Genomic DNA, 20,621 nt, shown 5'->3' with positions numbered 1-20,621 from the left:
CTTAACCAGCAGCAGCTAATCCTAGTAGTGATGGTGTTCATGACACCTAAGTCCCTCCAACCCACGTAGCTGGAGGGCAGCCTGAGCTCCGGGAGGACTGCAGGCCAGGTCCTAGGCGGAGCTCCATGGATGGAGTAGAAGGAAATAAAACCATGGCATCCTGTCTTTGCTGAGTTACTAGTCTGGGTGGGAAGCCAGGTGCCCTGAAACGAGTTGGCTTTCCACGACGAGTTTTCTTACATCCCAGACAAAAGAGCATTTCGAGGGTGATCGAGGATCTCCGTTCTGGTACCTATGCGGTAGCCTCTAAGTTCGAGGACCCAGATCCTGTCTTTTGCTTTCCATTTATCGTCAGAGTCTAGCATAGAGCCCCACATGGATGGATACATATGCATATAAATTTGGGGGCAGGCCCTTTAGAACTGCAGCTTCTAGGTGTGAAAAATAGGTGTAAAAGCCTTCGTCACAGGATGTTCGCGTTGTTCCAGTGATGTTAGTGAAGGGCTTTATAAGTGGGATTATCTCTCTGAATACGAGACGATGACTCTTTACGGCCAGGCACTCTGCGTCCTGGATAAACAAGAGGGTTCTCAAGCCAGACGGGATTAGGTTAAACTTCCCTCCACTACCACTTATAAACTGTGTGGACGTCACCACGAGGAGTAACTTTTCTGTGGATTAGCACAATTCAGCATTTAGTAAGCTCTCGGAAAAAGCTACCCAAAAATCACCTTGCTGGGTCCCCTTAGTGTTTGGACATTCGAACCTCTCCTACGAGCTTTCTCCTGGGCTCAGTTCTCTGTATGACCACTAGAGGTCAGGCTAACCCCAAAGTTCAAAGCACCTTAACTGTGTCCAGAGGCAAAAGCGGACTTGTACTGTGCAAAGTGTACACATGCGCCTTCCCAGGTGTGCCTGTGTCCCCCGCAGCCAGCGCTTGGATTTCATCCCTAGGCTAAGAGGATGGAGACGCCCAAACGGGGCAAATGCATTGAGTTACTTCTGAGAAATCATCAGGGTAAAATGGAGACAAAAGAAAGAGAAAGCTGGAAGTCATAATAATTTCTGAGGCTTTAGGAAAAAAAAAAAAAAAAGGATTTCCCTGGCGATCCAGTGGCTAAGACTCTGTGCTTCTACTTCAGGGGGCGCCGGTTGGATCCCTGCTCGGGGAAATAAGATCCCACATGCCGCAAGATGTGGGCGCGGAGGGGAATTTCTGAGTCTTAACTATGTGGGGGGAATTTTTAAAAGAATTTTACACATATTAACTGATTTAATGCCTATAAAAGTCTATGGGGTGGGTATGGTTAGTTTTAATTTTACGCATGTAAAGCAGGCACAGGGACATAAACGACTGAGATTGGCCTGAGCCCAGGACTTACTGCCATGAAGAGCCAGCTGACTTATTTCAGGCCTGGAGCTATGAACCACTAAAGGCTCGGAGCACTTTCCAGTTGCTGATTTTTTCCGTCTTTGGGCCAAATCTTTCAGGCATGTTGGACCAGACAGGGCCCTTGATTGCTCCCTCCTTCTTCCCTGTCTGTGGCTTTTGGGGGGTCACACAGACATAGGTTCCAATCTTGGCCCTGCCGCTTGCCAGCTGTGTGGCCTGGGCAAGTAGGACCTTGCTGGGCCTCAGTTTCCCCCTCTGTCAAGAGAAGAACCTTCCTCACAGGTCACCCTCCAACCTCTCTGATTCCTCTTCTGTCTCCACTGGAATGTGAGTTCCTGGAGGGAAGACTCCGTGTTTAGTACATTCTTTCTAATGCTTGGAATAGGGCCTGGCACATAGTAGGTGCTCAAGAAATATTTGCTGATATTTGCTTGACTCTTCCCACTGGATGTCCCTTGAAGTGGAAGTATTCCCCCCTTTCTATATTCCCACTGAGACAGCGTGACATCAGTCATTTCCTAATGACTGTTAAGCCATTCATTCATTCATTCACAAACACGTGTGCTTCTCTCCTGACAAGTTCTGGGACTACAAAGAAGCATAAGTTGCCTACTCTTGAGAGCTTCAAGTTCAGGATAAGACAAGCTGGCGATTATGAGTCCAGGTCTCTGCAGTCCAATCCCCTGTTGGATCCACCATCCCTAGACATTTCCTGTGTACTTGACCCTCGCCCACTTAGAAGCAGAACTCATCACAGTTGTCTCTTTGGTTAAGGGAAGAGCAGCACTAGAGCTGGACAGTTTCAACAGGTGCCACCAAATGTCAAGAACCGGGAGCGTCTCTGAGGCTGCGCAGGAGAAAGGGCCGTGGGCAGGCTGGGTCCAGTCTGAGCTCTTCTCTGAATGGACAGGCAAGGAGGAGCCAGGCTTCCCAGTCCAAGTCACCTGCTAAGCCTCCTAAAATCCATTGCTAAGCAGCCAACCACACTTAGACATGTTGTGCACAGCCTTGGATCCTAAATGCAAATGGACGCATTATAACCCAGCCATACCTGCTTGGCTTCAGCTAATTCGGGGGAGTCTGGCTCATGGGCAGGTTTGATATCAGGGGGTAGATCAGATGGACCTGCAGCGATGACTGGGGCTCACGTGGACATCACTCCTCACGATAATCCATCAGCAACATGGCAGCTACTGCTGTCCTTACTGGACCCCGTTATGTGGCCTTTCAGCCCTGACGCTGTGCACGACTTGCTCAGAGGTCACAGCATACATTTCAGCCGTATTTTCTAGGCGTCATTATTCCAAGTCCTGATATAAATCAACCCCCACAGCAGCCTTGCGAGCTGGGTACTGTTATCAGCTCCATTTTACGGAAGAGGAAACTGATGAACACAGGTGGCAGTCGCTGGTCAGGGGTCACGCAGCCGTTAAGTGGCAGAGCTAGGATTTGAATGCAGGTGGGCCAGCTCTCCCTCCGGGATGCTGTCAATAGACAAAGGCTGGGATGGCTTTTCCTAGTCTGGAGCTTGGCTTTTGCTTTGGCTCTTGATCTTAAAAACTGAGAATATGCTTCCATTGTTCTCTGCTTTTACAGTGACAACTGTCTCCCTAAGGCAGTGGGTGAGTGACTCATGTTACACTGCTTGGGGCATTGGGATGGGGAAGGATGGCAGAGTAACAAGAGACGGACATCTATCACATCTGCCTCTACGTATCCTGCTCCCCATCTCCTCTGCCTTCACTTAATTCTACTTCCTGTCAGCCTCAAGTCTTGAGGATGGGTTCTAAGATTCTGTGGCTGGCCCGGGCCTGCTCTTCTGGGATGCCCTCTTCTTCCTCCAGGGCAGTGCTGGCTAATAGAAATATAATGCAAGCCACAACACATGATTTTAAACATACTGGTAGCCCCCTTAAAAGGGTAAAAAGACACCACTGAAATTAATTTTAATATTGTATTAACCCAAACTATCATTGCTTCAACGTGTATTCAGCGTAAAAAGTCATTACATGGTTTTTTTCATACTAAATCTTTGAATAAGCCGGTGTGTATTTTATACTTACAGTCACAGTTCAGACTAGCCACGTTTCTTTGCTTTGCTTTTTTTTTTTGGCCACACCGCATGGCTTGTGGGATCTTAGTTCCCCGACCAGGGACTGAACCCGGGCCCTCAGCAGTGAGAGCACAGAGTCCTAACCAGGAAATTCCCTCTTTTTTTAAAATTAATTTTTTAAAATGGAAGTTTAATTGATTTACAATGTTGTGTTAATTTCTGCCATACAGCGAAGTTAGTTATACATATATATACATTCTTTTTTATATTCTTTTCCATTATGGTTTATCCCAGGGCACTGAATATAGTTCCCTGTGCTATGCAGTAGGACCTTGTTGTCCATCCATTCTATATGTAATAGTTTGCACCTACTAACACCAGACTCCCAATCCATCCCTTCCCTGGCTTCCCTTCCCCTTGGCAACCACAAGTCTGTTCTCTATGTCCGTGAGTCTGTTTCTGCAGACTAGCCATGTTTCAAATGTTCAGTTCAATAGCCACATGTACTCACTGGCTCCTGTATTGGGTGATGCAGCTCTAGACCCTGGATCTCTCTGTCCTGCAACTCCGTCACTGATGTCAGCAGGTGGCTTCGAGTCCCAAGACAATGTTCATCTCCAGCTTACTCTCTCCTGGAAGAATGAGCTTGCTGTTAGTGGAGAATCTGCCCTTGGTTTGCAAACCAATTGCAAACCAATTGTGGGATATTTTCTAGAAGGCAAATGCTAAGCCCCAACCCAAGTTTGCTTAACTTACAGAGAACAGGACAGTAGTCATTCATTGAGCAACTACTTACTGAAGACTTCATAAGTTCAAGATACTGCTTAAGGGCCTGGGCGATGGGAGCAAATTCTCTCTATGGAGAGAGGATTGGAGATCTGCAGAGGGTCCCCCTCAAATCTGCAGCTGAGCGCTGAGCAGCGCATACGCGTGAGGTTCCCCGAAGCCAAGGAAAGACCACCAAGAAGAATCAGGCGGAGCTTACACATGTCAGGCATTATCTGTGTTCTCACTGTTGGGGCCCAGGGCAGGCCACCTCAAAATATGCCTCAATGGCATATTGATTTTTTGAATTACATAAGCAACAGCTGATGCAAATGGGACCCTTTGACCCTCCTCCGTGTCTCCCTGAAAGCAGGAAATAAAGCCCTCATGTGAAAGGTGCCCTCCCTGCATCTGGATGTAGAAGGACACGCTTATCTCCAGAGGTAGAGAATTATCAGGCCAAGAAGCCTGTATAGACAAAACCATTTTTCTTCTTCAATTTACTATCCCAAGCCCTAACTCTGTTTAGATTCTTCACTGTTTCTTTGTTCTGTCAATTCCTCGCAAATGTATTGTTCCTTTGTGTAAAAAGTATAAAAGCTGCCTGCTTTGGCCACTTCCCAGGTCCCATTTCTATAGGGCCTCCATGTGCATGAATTAAAAAAAATTTTTTTCCTATTAATCTGTCTTGTGTCCGTTTTATTAGGTCCAGCCACAAGAACTCAAGAGGGATAGGGTCAGGCTGCCCTGGTGGCGTAGTGGTTGAGAGTCCGCCTGCCGATACAGGGAACACGGGTTCGTGCCCCAGTCCGGGAAGATCCCACATGCCGCGGAGCGGCTGGGCCCGTGAGCCATGGCCGCTGAGCCTGCGCGTCTGGAGCCTGTGCTCCGCAACGGGAGAGGCCACAACAGTGAGAGGCCCGCGTGCCTCAAAAAAAAAAAAAAAAAAAAAAAAAAAGAGGGATGGGGGGGAAATTTCCCCCTCTCTAATATCACCAACCAGAAAGGAAAGAACCCCTAACATGTGGGATATGGAGCAGGATCCTGAGAAAGATATTGCCTTGGTCGTGCCCAAATTAGCCCTAGACTAAGGCTGCTCTGGACCTGCCTAGCAATCTTAAAAGCAGGCCTCAAAAGGTTCAAATTATTTCCACTAACTTAACTGCAACCTAAAACAAAACCTCCAAATATTTGAAAGAATACAAAACAAAAAAAACCCTTCAGCACTCAACAGTGTAACATTCACAATGTCTGACATCCAATAAAAAATTACCAGGCATACAAAGAAGCAGGAAACTATGAGCTATAATGAGGAGAAAAATCAATCAATAGGAACAGATCCAGAAATGTCAGAGGTGATTTGTAGACAAGGACATTAAAAGAGCTATTAGAAATGCATACCACATGCTCCAGAAGGGCGAGGAAAGCATGAGCGTGTTAAGGAGAGACATGGGAGGTATTATAAAAGACCCAAATCAAACGAATCTTGAGGAAACCCAAGCAAATCTTGGCTCCAACACTTGCTGTTTTTACCATGGCACGTTAACACATCTATCTCAGCCCAGGTTTCCTCGTCTGATGCGTAATAGCTAACATACCTCGAGCATTTGTTCTGTGCTAAGCACTGTTCTAAGAGATTTCCACAACAAAACTGAATAGACTGCGGCTCCAGCTGGGGGCGCCCGCCCGGGTCGCCCGCCCCGCCCCACCTGCCCTGCCACCGCCCCGCCCCACCTGCCCTGCCACCGCCCCGCCCCACCTGCCCTGCCACCGCCCCTCAGCCACCCCGGAGACGTGCCCCGCGTTTCTACGCACCCGCCGGGCGCAAGCGTGGGAGAGCCGCCAGCTCCGGCGCCGGCCGCGCGTCCTCACGAGGCAGCCGTGGGGCGGGACCGAGCTGGCAGGCGCAGCCATGTTTTGGGCCCCCGAGGTGTCTGAGCGCCCCGACGATGCGGCGGGAAGCCGCTCCCGCTGGGCGGCCGTCACAGTTTGGGCAGGCGACGCGAGGACTCCGCGGCCTCACTTGCAGGCCCGTCACGGCTGCTCTGCGCTGACCGCGGGGCGGGTCCCCGCGGGGCCACTTCCGAAAGTTCCAGCCCGATGGGCGTTTGCCTCAGCGCCGGCGCGCGGAGAGCCAAGACCAGCTCCGAGAGCTCAGGGGAGGGCTTCGCATCCGTTCAAGTGTGCAACCCGAGAGGCTGGAACAATTAAAAGCCTCGCGTCCCCAGATGGAAGCTGAAGAACGGGCATTATCTTCAGCCGCAGGGTCTCCTTTGCCACTTGAACTTCTCACTTGCTCAGCACCTAACCCAGACTCCCAACAGGTCACTTTTGATGGACGATTGAGTTTAATAATCCTTGTCAAGCCAGACACAGCAGACGTTGAACCTAAATCGTCGCGCACCCGGATCCACTAGAGGGCAGGTCTACACCTGCTGAGTTCCGCGTATCCTGCAAAGAACTCAGGAGACAGGAAAAGAAACGTCCTTCCTTATATGCTTAGAGGTATTTTTCTCCATCAACACTTATACCTGTTGAAGAGTTTGTCCCTAACCCCAGGTCTTGTAACATATCCCCATGTTCAACATCAAAATAAAGAAACTGTTCTGTTTGGCTCGGGTTAAGTGGAACTAGTCTAGGATCAAAAATCCTGGGCAGGTTTCTAGATTGAAGAAACATTGAGATTTTATTTGGCAAGGTCACTTTTAAATTTCAGAAGTGAAACCATAAAAATCAAGATGAAACATTTAAAGTCTCGGCGTTACTATATATATGACCACCTTTGGCTTGCATGCTTAATGATTTTTGTCTACTTAGTGGTGATATACATAAGGCTGTGATTGGTACAACAATGAATGTGCTATCTCTTGCTCAAAAAAAAAAAAAAAAACCAACTACATAGGTGCTGTTATTATTGCCTCCATTTTACAGATGAGGAAACGAAGGATGAGGCACAGAAGGCTTGAGTAACTTGCTGAAGGTTCCATAGCTCACATTCCCATGGATTGTCAGAGTGTTTGTTCAAAGTGAAAAATGAACAAAAATTTTAAGAGGGTTCAGAATCCCTGGTGAGGGGAGAGTTAAGGCCTGTAAGGTCTCAAATGAACACTTAACACCCACTATTTACCAACTGTGGGATGGAAGGTTCTAGAGGCCACAGCCTGCTCTGGGCTATTGTGTAGAACCGTTGCTTCCCTGGGGTCCCTTAGAGACCATCCCACATCCCCATGTGCCTTTCCCTGGAAAGGAGCCAGTGATGAAGAGTTGCAGCTTCCTCTTCCTTTCTGCTTTGCGTGGAGCATGCCAGCTCTGCTCAGAGAAACCGCTCAGAGAAGGCTCTTTAGTGTCCTTTGCTCTTTTTTGAGTCTCCAAAGCAGCACACTTTTTTTGTTTAACGATATGGCCAAATCTCAAAAAGAAGCCCACGTAGACATACTGAGCAAGTGATCCAGTGTAATCTGGCTTCTAAAGTGTCCTTTGCGGGGGGTGGGGGGGGAGGGTGGAGGGATAAATTGGGGGTTTGGTATTGACATATACACACTACTATATTTAAAATAGATAACCAACAAGGACCTATTGTATAGCACAGGGAACTCTACTAAATATTCTGTAATAACCTAAATGGGAAAATAATTTGAAAAAGAATTGATATATGTATAACTGAATCACTGTGCTGTCTACCTGAAACTAACACAACATTGTAAATCAACTATACTCCAATATAAGATAAAAATTTTTTTTTTAAGTGTTCTTTGATGCATTTTGAAACACAGTTTGATTTAATTTGTTCTGGATTAGGTCGACGGAACCTCAGTTTGAGCTCTGGTCAACTCTGCTATTTCCTGTCCAGACCTATCCTTCGGACCAAATAATAGAGAAGAACACATTTCCAGTTCACTGTAGACATCACTGAACAGGTTGGAACTATTTTATTTTATGAAACTATTTGTTTGCATAGATACTTCTGTAAATTTTTTCAAAATTAGGTTAGTATGAATGATACGTTTATTCCTTAAAAGTTCCATTTATTATTTCTTATTACAAAAATAATGCATGATCCCCAGAGAATATTTAGAAAATGTAGGTAAATAAAAAGAAGGAAACAAAAATTACCAGTAAAGCTGCAAGCACACTTTAAATTTTGATGTATAGTTTCCCAACATTTAAAAAATGTCTAGGGACTTTGCTGGTGGCACAGTGGTTAAGAATCCACCTGCCAATGCAGGGGACATGGGTTTGAGCCCTGGTCTGGGAAGATCCCACATGCTGCAGAGCAACTAAGCCCATGTGTCACAACTACTGAGCCTGCGTGCTGCAACTACTGAAGCCCGCGTGCCTAGAGCCCGTGCTCTGCAACAAGAGAAGACACTGCAATGAGAAGCCTGCGCACTGCAAAGAAGAGTAGCCCCTGTTCGCCGCAACTAGAGAAAGCCCGCGCGCTGCAACAAAGACCCAGTGCAGCCAAAAATAAATAAAAATAAATAAATTAATTTTAAAAATAATGTCTATCTGATGAAAATGGGGTCACACTTCTAAAAATTGATGTATCATGGCTGTCTTGCTCAGCCATTGCTTGTTCTTCTGTAACAAATTTTTTGTGTGGCTCCATAATAAATATACAGTAGGTTACATTTAATGCAAATTTGAATTACACAGTTAGAAATAGTAGTATATAAAATATTAATTGAAATATGCTTTATGTGCAAAATTTGAAAGAATGTAAATCCTGCTTTGCATTTATTTTTGGTAGGGAATTTAATCTTGCATAATGTGAGTTTTGCATTCTGCAAGATCTCCAGCAAAACAATCCCTTGCATAAAATGTGACTGTCTTCTACTATTTACTTAGCCAGCCCCCTATTGATGATCACATTATTTCAATGAGCTTTCTTGAAGATAAATCTTTGCACACACCCATGATGATCTCTTTGGGAAAAATTCTTAGACGTGGAATTGGTGGGTCAAAGCTTTTGATGCACATTTTCAAAATCCCATCCTTAAAGGTAGTATCGACATTTTTTCAACAAATATCTATGTAGTGCTTACTATGTGCCAGGTACTATTCTACAAACATCCTCATGATGATATGCAGTAGCTACTATTATTATCATCCCCATTTTACAGATGATGAAGCTGAGTCAGCAGCAGTTGCCCAGGTCACTAAGCTAGTAAGTGCTAGGGCTGGCTTTGGAGTCCTAGCTCCTAACCACTGTGCCATGCATGCTGCTTCTCCAGCATTTTGAGCAGTACAATATGAGGTGGTCATTTTCCTGTACCCTTGCCCGCAATGGGTAATATCTATCTGCTCAAAGGGATTGTGAATATTCAGAAACTATTTATGCTGGAAATCAATCCACCTGTTAGGGAACCGTTGACTGAAATCACCTGCCTTGGCCAGGCACAATGATAACCAGTTGCCTGCCAGTTGCCTGAGCTGTCTCACAACGGGAGGTCTTGATAAGGAACACGGTGCTGCCACCGAAAACGAAGTGGGAGAATTCGGGAGGGGCCAAAGGAGGGAGGAGACACCAGCCCATATGTCTTCCCACCTCCCAGAATCCTTTGCACTGGAATCCATCTTGGCTGAGAGATGCTTGCACCACCAGGAAGGACCCTGAGTCAGACTATGGGCCGAGCAAGATGATTGGCTAGAGACAACCTGGAAACTAACCCCATCACCATAAAACCTGAGACTACAAGCCACGTGGCAGAGCAGTTCTCCTGGGTTCCCTTACCCTGCTGCTCTCTGCCTGGGCACCCCTTCCCAATAAAGTCTTTTGCTTTGTCAGCCTGTGTGTCTCCTCGGACAGTTCGTTACTGAGTGTTAGACAAGAACCCACCCTTGGGCCCTGGAAGGGGTCCCCCTTCCTGCAGTATGCCCAAAGGTATTTCTGAACACTGGTACTATAAGAGAGAGAAAGGAAGCTCTAGTCCTTAGCTATCAGTGAATTGCTAGCCTGTTTGATTTCTTTTTTAAGAAACCCCATCAGAGTGTTTTCAGAAGCTTCCCCCGGGCAGAAGAGACATCTCATCTTTGGTCTTCGCTTAACAGGTGTTTCTGGGGTCCAGCTGTTCTTCCCAAGGCTCTGCTCACAGCACCAGGATTTTAGGAGGTTCTCCTAAGCTGTGTGGCCCTCTTCCTGTGCTCTCTGCAACAGGTGCTGGTTCCATGCCTTAAGGGCTCTGCAGCCTGCTCTCTTCACTGATCCAGTGCTCACTGCAGTGAGCATTCAGGCTGAAAGACTAACAAAGAGGCATGAAACTCTGTACCTTTTCTCTGGAGGTAAAGAGCTGACTTTATTTACCCTACCTGAGCTCACCTGTGGGATGACTAGACCCTTGTCTTCGGGTACACACTCTAAGCTGCTATAACAAAAATATCCAACAATACATGGCTTGAAGATTAAAGCAGTTTATTCTCTCTTATGTAACAGTTCTGAGGTGAGCACTTTCCATTGCTGGGGTGGTTCTAACCTGCATGGTCTGTCAGGGACCCAGGTTCCTTCCATTGTGTCACTTTGCCTTATAGGCTAAGTCATAAACTTCATCTGCATGGTCAAGGGGAAAGGGAAAGAACACAGAGGAGCCACACCCACTGCTGAAGTACTAGATGCACGGCACTTCCACTTGAATTCCATGGGCAGGCACCGAATCACGTGACCACACCTAACTGCAAGGGAGGCTGGGAAGTGTAGTTTGGCCACATATCCGAAAAGAAGGAGAGAATGGATTTGTGGGCAAGCTAGTGGCTTCCAGTAGACTCTCCAAGCAGGAGACAAACCCAGCTGGGCATCTGTCTGCACATAGTGAGATTTTCATGATATTTCTCTTTCCCTGTATCATAGCAGAGGGGGGATTTGAGAATAAGAGATATAGTGGGAATGCCCTGGCTGTCCAGTGGTTAGGACCCCATGCTTTCACTGCTGAGGGCCTGCATTCAAGCCCTGGTACTAAGATCCCTCAAGCCGTGCAGTGAGGCAAAACAACAACAACAACAACAAGAATAAGCTATATAAGCATGTGAAATTATATAGTCTGAGTACACCAAACTCATGGGCTCTGGAAACTTACTCTTAAAAGCATGAGTTCAGGGACTTCCCTGGTGGCGCAGCGGTTAAGCATCTGCTTGCCAATGCAGGGGACACAGGTTCGGGCCCTGATCTGGGAAGATCCCACATGCCGTGGAACAACTAAGCCTGTGTGCCACAACTACTGAGCCGGTGCTCTAGAACCCACAAGCCACAACTCCTTAGCCCACGTGCCACAACTACTGAAGCCCACGCTCCTAGAGCCTGAGCTTCTCAACAAGAGAAGCCATTACAATGAGAAGCCTGCGCACCGCAATGAAGAGTAGCCCCCGCTCGCCACAACTAGAGAAAACCCGCACGCAGCAACGAAGACCCAAGGCAGCCAAAATTAAATTAATTAATTAAAAAAAAATAAAACATGAGTTCATCTTGCTTTTTGCTCTGACTCAAAAATTAGCTCATAGTTTAAAGTCAGAGCAGGGTATATAAACTTTGGAGACAAAAAATTCTGAATGAGAAGCCTGGCTTTACCTCTGACCTACTGTGTGACTGTAGCCATGTTCCATAAACTCTCTTCATTTGCTGTGAGGATTATAGAGGCATGCAAAGAGCACTAGGTGCAAATCCTGGCTTCTGTGACACTAGGGAATTCTCTTTTTTTTTTTTTTTTGCGGTACACAGGCCTCTCACTGTTGTGGCCTCTCCCGTTGCGGAGCACAGGCTCCGGACGCGCAGGCTCAGCGACCATGGCTTACGGGCCCAGCCGCTCCGCAGCATGTGGGATCTTCCCAGACCGGGGCACAAACCCGTGTCCCCTGCATCGGCAGGTGGACTCTCAACCACTGCGCCACCAGGGAAGCCCAGGGAATTCTCTTAATTTATCTGAGCCCTGGGTTTCCTGGAGAAAAGGGGTAATACCCTACTTCTCACTGGGTTGGGTAAATGAAATATGTCCTGTGCGGGGAGGTCAGTATAGGCTCACAGTACTGAGAAGTTCCAGAAGTATTCTATGGATACATTCAGGCTCAATCAGTGCAAGTATCCTGACTCCGTCTTCCTCTCTATGTCAGCTTCATCATTAGTCGGCCTCTGCATGTTGACGAGATGGCTGTGACATACTCAGAGGAAGAGCAAAAGCTGCTTCTCTCCCAGACACACACCTTCAAGTCTCATGGGCTCTGGTGGGTTATGTGCCTGTCTGAACTGTGGTTTGGGGGGTGAAATTAGCTGATTGGTTTAAATCCATGGGGTCCTGGAGCTAGGGATGGGGTCACACCCCAAACAAGTTGATGGAAGCCATATAGTTCCTCTGAAGAGAAACTGGTCTGTAATTACTAGAAAGGCAGCCAAAACAACAGATGTCCACTACAGAGAATGTGTTTGAAGGATGAGTTAATTGGGCCTCATTGTGGTCCAATTTTTATTTGTTTTTTGAATTATGAGCTGATTTCTTCTGCTGATAGATGAACTATTCATGGTCTCTGGCAGTTTTCCTTCATGACCCTCTTAGTTGCCTTCTAGAGTTTCCTTTTATTGCTTTGCCCACACCCATGAATGCTTCCCCCGCCATGGCATCTTCAACTTCTTTCTGACCCCACAGGTTCATCAGACACCCCCAAACCAATGGATTGAAGAGGAACCCAGTCGGAATCCATATATATATATTTCTTTTTTTAATTAATTAAGTTATTTATTTTTGGCTGCATTGGGTCTTCGTTGCTCTGCCTGGGCTTTCTCTAGTTGCGGCGAGTGGGGGCTACTCTTCGTTACGATGCACGGGCTTCTCATTGCGGTGGCTTCTCTTGCTGTGGAGCACGGACTCTAGGCATGCGGGCTTCGGTATTTGTGACACATGGGCTCAGTAGTTGTGGCATGCGGGCTCTAGAGCGCAGGCTCAGTAGTTGTGGCGCACGGGCTTAGTTGCTCTGCAGCACTTGGGATCTTTCTGGACCAGGGATCGAACCTGTGTCCCCTGCACTGGCAGGCAGATTTTTAACCACTGCACCGCCAGGGAAGCCCAGAATCCATATATTTTTGAACTTGTCTTTGAAGGAACAACGAACTTTTTGTCTCCAAAGGCTGTGATATACATATGTGTCATAGGTTTTTGGAGACAAAGATTTTACATATATATATAATTATATATATGTATATATACACATATATATGTTAATATGGTAAAATAAATTTTAAGGTCTCAGTTTCTCATTTGCAAAATTTTGCAATAGAAACAGGTTCTCTCTAAATTCTTTTTAGTATGAGGGCCGTTGGGAGATGCAGTACTATAATATAACAACAAGAATATCAGCCAAAATTAATTATGGAGTACCCCCTGCATGCTGCCCTAAACTCTGATGTATATGGTATTTTATCTCATTCGATCTTTACAACATCCATACGAGGTATGAACTATTATTACCTCCTTTTAGAGATGAGAAAATTGGGGATTAAGGTGGTTACATGACTTGTTCAAGGGCACACAATAATTGTCCACTTGGAACTGGAATCCAGGTTGGTCAGATTCCAACTCTTAACCCTGCTATACTGCCACTGCAGCTTCCACTGGGGAGGAAAGGACTCAGATTTGGGAGTCAGAAGACTTGGACTTAAATTCTGAATTCAGCACTGTGTGACTTTGGGAAAGTTACTTAACCTCTCTGAGCTTTAGTAAGATGTAAGATGGAAATGATAATTACTACCTTATGGGTAAGGGGTTAGAATTAAGATTGTTGAATTAATAGATGTAAAATTTTGGGTGCATAGTAGGTGCTCAGTAAGGGACATCTATCATAATATCCCACTAAACTAAGCTAATTAATAGAATACATTGCTACCAGGCAGACAAGAACTATGTGAATGAATCCCTGGCTTCTGAGTCACTGCTCTAAATGCTCATCATAAATAAGTACGTTTGTGAAAGTGATTGTCTTTAACAAAACTTTGCCTGTTTCAAACTGAAAAACATGCGTTTGATATAAACAATTGGTAAGTGATGGAGCAGGGATAATATTTTTAAAATATACGTAGCAACAAAAGCTGTTTTGCAAGCAGAAGTGTTTTTCCTCTTTCGGTGATCTGAGTCATTTTTCCTCTTAAGGAGAACTGTTTTCGCTATTAAGGCTCACTCATGAGATTCATGTTCCCAGGAAAGAGGAGGGATGAAAACCCCTGCTGGCACAAGGGAAGCCGTAGGACAGGGGAGAAGGAGAATGTGATGCATGAGGAGTTCTGAACAGGTAGGGAGAGGTGGAGCAAATGCCTTCTTTCTAGTCGGGAGGGGTGGACCTAAAAGTAGTGGGAAAAGAGGAAGGACATGGGGTTAGATAAGTGTGTTCCATCTCCCTCCCTCTGGATCAAGACTCCTGGGTGGAGGATGTGGATTAGAAACAGCTAGAGGCACTTGGAGGAAATACTAGAGCAGTGGTGGTTGGGCCACAATCCCCACTTGGCACTCTGGGGTGAAAAGTCATAGAGAGCCCTGCACCACAGTGGGGAGGCTGTGTTTATACCGGGGGTTTGGTGTACCTATGCCACGAGGGCCTGTGCTGGTGTCTTGAGACTCCTGTCAATTCTCTGGTGCCTGGGAATACCCAGCAGATCAGGCGGGATCTTAGTTCCTTGACCTGGGATCGAACCCACGCCCCCTGCAGTGGAAGCACGGAGTCTTAACCACTGGACCGCCAGGGGAGTCCCCCCCAACCCGTTTTTTTTCTGGTAGTGAATTTGAACCTTAAATTGGATTAACGATTTATCCAAAAGAAATTGAGCCAACTTGAGAGAGCCCGTTCTGAACTAGAAGTGACCAAGTTACCTTAATTGGAAGTTAAGATTTTTCCACTTCTGCCATATCTCAAGAGCAAGATATTTATAGACAAATGAGAACGCTTATGTTTTGCACACCGGGTTGTATGTAGTGTACAGCACACACTGCTGGTTGCCCTGAGTTTAGGTGTCCTTCTTTCTGGACAGTCGTTTGTTCCAGGAAAGTAGTTCTCTCTCCCACAACTCAGAAGCAAATACTGATTAGTCCGAACTGGTCACTGTGCCCCATTCCCTTGTCAGTGATTTGTTTCAGCATGAGCTTGTGCAACATCTCTGTCCATGAAATGTTGGGACATCTCCTGGGGGGCATCTGGGAAGATTTTCTAATTGGAAAAGAGAGACACACAGAGAAGAAAGTCTCTGTTCTAATGTAGGTAATAAGTGGAACTGTGGCAGGCAACTTTGGGACCTGGAGAGGTGGCTAGCTGAGGACTAGCAGGCACACTGTGATGGTAGGGTAGGAAGCTAGAAGGAAACTGGGTTCTTTTTTTTGGTCATGCCATGTGGGCATGGATTGAACCCATGCCCCCTGCAGTGGAAGCACAGAGTCTTAACCACTGGACAGCCAGGTAAGTCCTAGAAACTGGGTTCTTGATGATGCTGTTGGACTCCTGAAATGACCACCCTACCTCCACATTTTTTGGTATGTGAGAGGAATTCCCTAAATTAAAGCTATTTGAGGGCTTCCCTGGTGGTGCAGTGGTTAAGAATCCGCCTGCCAATGCAGGGGACACAAGTTCGAGCCCTGGTCCGCGAAGATCCCACATGCAGAGCAACTAAGCCCGTGCACCACAACTACTGAGCCTGCACTCCAGAGCCCATGAGCCACAACTGCTGAGCCCACGCACCACGACTGCTGAAACCCACACGCCTATACCTGTGCTGTGCCACAAGAGAAGCCACCGCAATGAGAAGCCCGCGCACCGCAACAAAGAGTAGCCTCGCTTGTGTCAACTAGAGAAAGTCTGCAGCCAAAAGCATCCTAAATGAGGCAGAATGTGGATAAATTTTCGACCTTGCAACTCTTGCTTCTTAAATGTATCCATGTGATTGTAAATAAAAAGGAAAATGGTGTTAAGTCATTACCATTGAAAACTGCCTGGATTACTTCCTTCAGGCAAGCTTTATTCCCAGACTGTTGAACCCTCTGGGTTTGACAGCGGGATCTACTTCACATGGTAACACCTCCTCTTACTTGCCTTCAAAAACTTTCCTAAGGGAAGAGATGAAGCCATACTTGTTAATTCTTCTTGAACATAAAAAAAGGGATCCTTTTTGCCCTTTTAAAATGTACTATTAAAATATAAAAAAATATGTTCTGGGCTTCCCTGGTGGCGCAGTGGTTGAGAGTCCGCCTGCCGATGCAGGGGACATGGGTTTGTGCCCCAGTCCGGGAGGATCCCACATGCTGCGGAGCTGCTGGGCCCATGAGCCATGGCCACTGGGCCTGTGCGTCCGGAGCCTGTGCCCCGCCACGGGAGGGACCACAGCGGTGAGAGGCTCGCGTACCACACACAAAAAAAATGTTCTTCTAGAGTTGCCTGGAAAGTGAACTGGGAGCAGTTAAACATCAAGCTCATTGCCACTTTTCGTCTGTAACTGGAATCACCTTTGCCTTTTCCTATGGAAGAAAGAAAGTCTTAGAACATCAAAGTATTTCAAGAAGAACTGGATTTTAACTGCTGAGATGACCAGAGACAGAAGGTTCACACACACCGATGGGAGCTGTGTAACTTGGGTCTCTTTCTAACATTCAGAGTTCACTCTGACTCTCCAAAATTTTATCTACTTTGGTTGAGCTTGTTTTTTCCCCAATCCAATGACATTTCTTGGAATTCATCATCACATATGCCTACTTACTTTGTGCAAATTATTTCAGGATAATTTACTAGCTGGGGAGAAAGAGGGAGGGCAGGAAGGATGGAAGGAAAGATAGAGGACAGGAGGGAGAGAGAAAGAGGGGGGGAACTAATCCTTTCAAGGACTGTTTCCATTACAAAATGTCCCTAATTTCACATTCAATGGACCTGCAATCCTCAAGCCATGTCTTCCTTTTTGGAAATGCTGTTATGTTTAAAGTAACTTCAAGAAGTGAGTTGAAGGCTGGGATAGACAGAAGATGTAAAATTGTCACTAGTTCAACACTGTTCCAATGTGAACAAGCTCAGATATTATTTGATTTATACTGGGGGCTTTGAAAAGGGCTTATTGGAGAAAACATTTCCATTACAAAACAAATTTTAAAAACAACAGTGTTATATAAGTACAAACAAACGCATACAATTCAAATATTATTATGTCCTGACCTTTATTATCATGTGGGTCTCTCATACAAAGTAGTAGATAAGAATCAAATTTAAATTAATAATATTGTAATAATTAGTTGTTATTCAGTGTAGCATAATCCCCAAATATCTAGTGGCTTAATGCTCTAGACATTATGTATCACTCATTTAATTCCTGCATTCCTAGTCAGTGGTAGTTCTCCTTGTAATCAATCATTCAGGGACCCAGTTGTATTAGTTATCTATTGCTGTGTAACAAATTACCCAATGGAAACATTTGTTATGTCACATAGTTTCACAGGGTCAGGAATTTGAGACTGCCTTAGATGAATGGTTACGGATAGAGTCTCTCATGAATACTATATCTTGTATTCAAGATACTGGCCAGGGTTGCAATCATCTGAAACCTTGACTGGGACTGTAGGATCTGCTTCCAAGATGGTGCACTCACGTGACTGTCAGGTTGATGCTGGTTGTTGGTAAGAAGCCTTAGTTCCTTATCACATGGACCTCTCCACAGGGCTGCTTGAGTGTCCTTACAGCATGGCATTGGCTTCCCCCAGAGGAGTGATCCAAGATAAAGCAAGGCAGAGACTACAATGTCTTTTTATTATTTAATCTCAGAAGTCATCATTTCCATTAAATCCTATGGATTACATAAACTCAGTCCTATTCAGTTGAAGAGGTGAATATATGGGTATGAATACCTGGAGGTGAGGGTCACTGGGAACCATATTGGAGGTTGGCTACCACACTAAGATCCTTCTCTCTTGTGGCTACCATCCCCTTGGGTTTTAGCCCTTTTTGCTTCAAGGAAGAGGAAGAAGAAAGAGAACAAACGAGCCCCTCCCCAAAGTGGGAAGCTTTTATGGGCCAGGAAAAGAAAAGGTGCACATTGCTTCCACTCACACTCCATGGCTAGAGCTTGATTATTTGGTGCCTCTAACTATAACAGTGACTGGGAGATGTCCTACTTTGTTGGGAACAGCAACAACCTTAAACTATGGAATGGGGAGCATGAACATTTGGTGGAGCTAAAATGGTCTCTGCCATAGGAAGGCTAAGAAGAAAATATAGGCAGAATGGTTAACATAATGGCATAGAACAAATGCTCAATGAATGCTAATCATTATATAGAGTTCTTCTGACAATCTAGCACCCACCCAAAACCTGGCATGTATGTGGGTAAAATAAATGTTTATTGTTTGAATGGATGAGTGAAGGTAATGGATGTAGAAAATAGTACAAATGATAGGGATTGTAATGATATTTCTGAGTTAGTAAGTTGGACTGGCTATCCTATTGAGGTACAGATCTTCCTCTGGAGATGGATATTACTGTCCCCATTTCAGCTGGTCAAATAGAGATAGCAAATACTTAAGGCTTTGTGGGCCATAGGGGCATTGTTGCAACTACTCAACTCTGCCATTGTAGTGCGTGAGCAGCCATGGACAATTCCAATTAAACTTTATTTACAAAACAGGTGGTGGCCCAGATTTGGCCCAGGGGTCATAGTCTTCTGAACCTTGCTCTACAGCACTGAGAAAAGGCATGACCACAAGCAACATCATGGATAAATCTTTAAAAAGTATTGAATGAAAGAAGACAGACACACAGGAGTTCCCTGGTGGCCTAGTGGTTAGGATACGGCGCTTTCACTGCAGAGGACTGGGTTAGATCCCTGGTCAGGGAACCAGCCTGCATGCCATGCAGCCGAAATACAGAAAAAAAAGAAAGAAGACAGACACAAAGGAATCTTCCATGTATATACAGTTCAAAAGCAGTAAAAATGAAACTATATTGTTTAAAGGTACATACTGAGGTGGTGAAACTGTAAAGCAAAATGAAGAATTTATTATTTAGAAAGCCAGGATGGTTGTTACCTCTGGAGGGTAGGGAGGGGTTGGAATCATCAGGAGGGGCCCAGGAAGGATTTCTGGGAGTGCTGGCAATGATCACATTTCCTGACGTGATGGTGGTTTCATAGGTGTTCACTTTATCCAATTCGTTAAGTTGTATATTTGTGTTATATGTACAAAGAGTGCATTCTATTTCTTGATACGTGTTGAAGAAATACGAAGATTAAGAATCATGCACCAGGGCTTCCCTAGTGGCGCAGTGGTTAAAAAGCTACCAGCCAATGCCGGGGACACGGGTTCGAGCCCTGGTCCAGGGAGATCCCACATGCTGAGGAGCAACTAAGCCCATGCGCCACAATTACTGAGCCTGTGCTCTAGAGCCTGTGAGCCACAACTACTGAAGCCCGCGTGCGTAGAGCCTGTGCTCCGAAACAGAGAAGCCACCGTAATGAGAAGCCCACGCACCACATTGAAGAGTAGCCCCCGCTCACTGCAACTAGAGAAAGCCCATGTGCAGCAATGAAGACCCAAGGCAGCCAAAAATAAAATAAGTAAATTATAATTTTAAAAAAACCAATCATGCGCCATGCTGTTATTCTCCATAAACTAGCTGAAATGCCTTTTCTTTGGTTAACAAATATTAACCTTTGTTTCTACATCATTTTTATTAGTCAGCTCATTGATATTCAGCCCTGGCTGTGCATCAGAATCTCCAGGGGAGGGTTTCTTCCTCCCAAACACAGTTGCCTGGAGCCCATGCTCTTAAGATTTTTGATTCAGCAGATCCAAGTGGGACTTAGGCCTTGGTAGTTTGCAGACACTCCCCAAGCGACAATGATAGGCAGCTGGGGTGGAGAGCCTCTGGTTTAAACTCTGCTATCTCACTGCAAGTTCTGCAGAGTATTCCCCTTAGTCACACACTTCACCCCCAATATTCATCCAAGCTGACAAGCTGAGCATTTTATTTTTAATTGCATTTGCCTTGAAGTTAGTTTGCCTTTGAGTAAAAAAGACTGGTCCTATTTAAGGTGTTATCTCATCTGGCATTTATTCTAGCTTCCCATTCACCTCTTCCTAAACTCCAACACCTTGAAACAGCCTTTTTGATACATTCATTTCCGTATTTTAAGCCAAGTGCGCATTCTTGGCTCCTTACAGCCAATCCCACCACTCCTCCTATTCTCCCCAGTGCTGCAGTGGGTTTGCCACCCACCCCAGCGTAGATAAGTGCCTGTTTATCCCTCGTCTTTGTTTCTGGGCGCTAAGTCAGTTTCCTATCACGAGGAAACATTCCTTCCATCCTCTGCTGACTCATCTTTATCAGCATTTACTGGAGAACCTTATCAATAGCCTTTTGAACAACTACATAAATTAAATTTATCCCTCTTATCCTCCCTTTTTATTTACCCTTCCAAAC

At 45.6% G+C, this 20,621-nt stretch overlaps 1 long non-coding RNA gene across 1 annotated transcript in view; it reads left to right on the top strand.

Moving 5' to 3' along the window:
• The first annotated feature begins 6,055 nt into the window (after nt 1-6,055).
• The window catches only part of LOC131740811 (uncharacterized), a 73,059-nt gene continuing 58,493 nt past the window's right edge, over nt 6,056-20,621 (top strand). The window contains exons 1-2 of the long non-coding RNA XR_010836624.1: nt 6,056-6,716; nt 8,010-8,128. This is a non-coding gene — a long non-coding RNA (uncharacterized lncRNA). The remainder of the gene's footprint in view (nt 6,717-8,009; nt 8,129-20,621) is intronic.

The sequence above is a fragment of the Kogia breviceps genome, chromosome 14, assembly GCF_026419965.1.
Source record: "Kogia breviceps isolate mKogBre1 chromosome 14, mKogBre1 haplotype 1, whole genome shotgun sequence".
Taxonomy (NCBI): domain Eukaryota; kingdom Metazoa; phylum Chordata; class Mammalia; order Artiodactyla; family Physeteridae; genus Kogia; species Kogia breviceps.
Note: the sequence above shows the minus strand (reverse complement) of the source record. Positions and strands in the feature narration are given on the sequence as shown.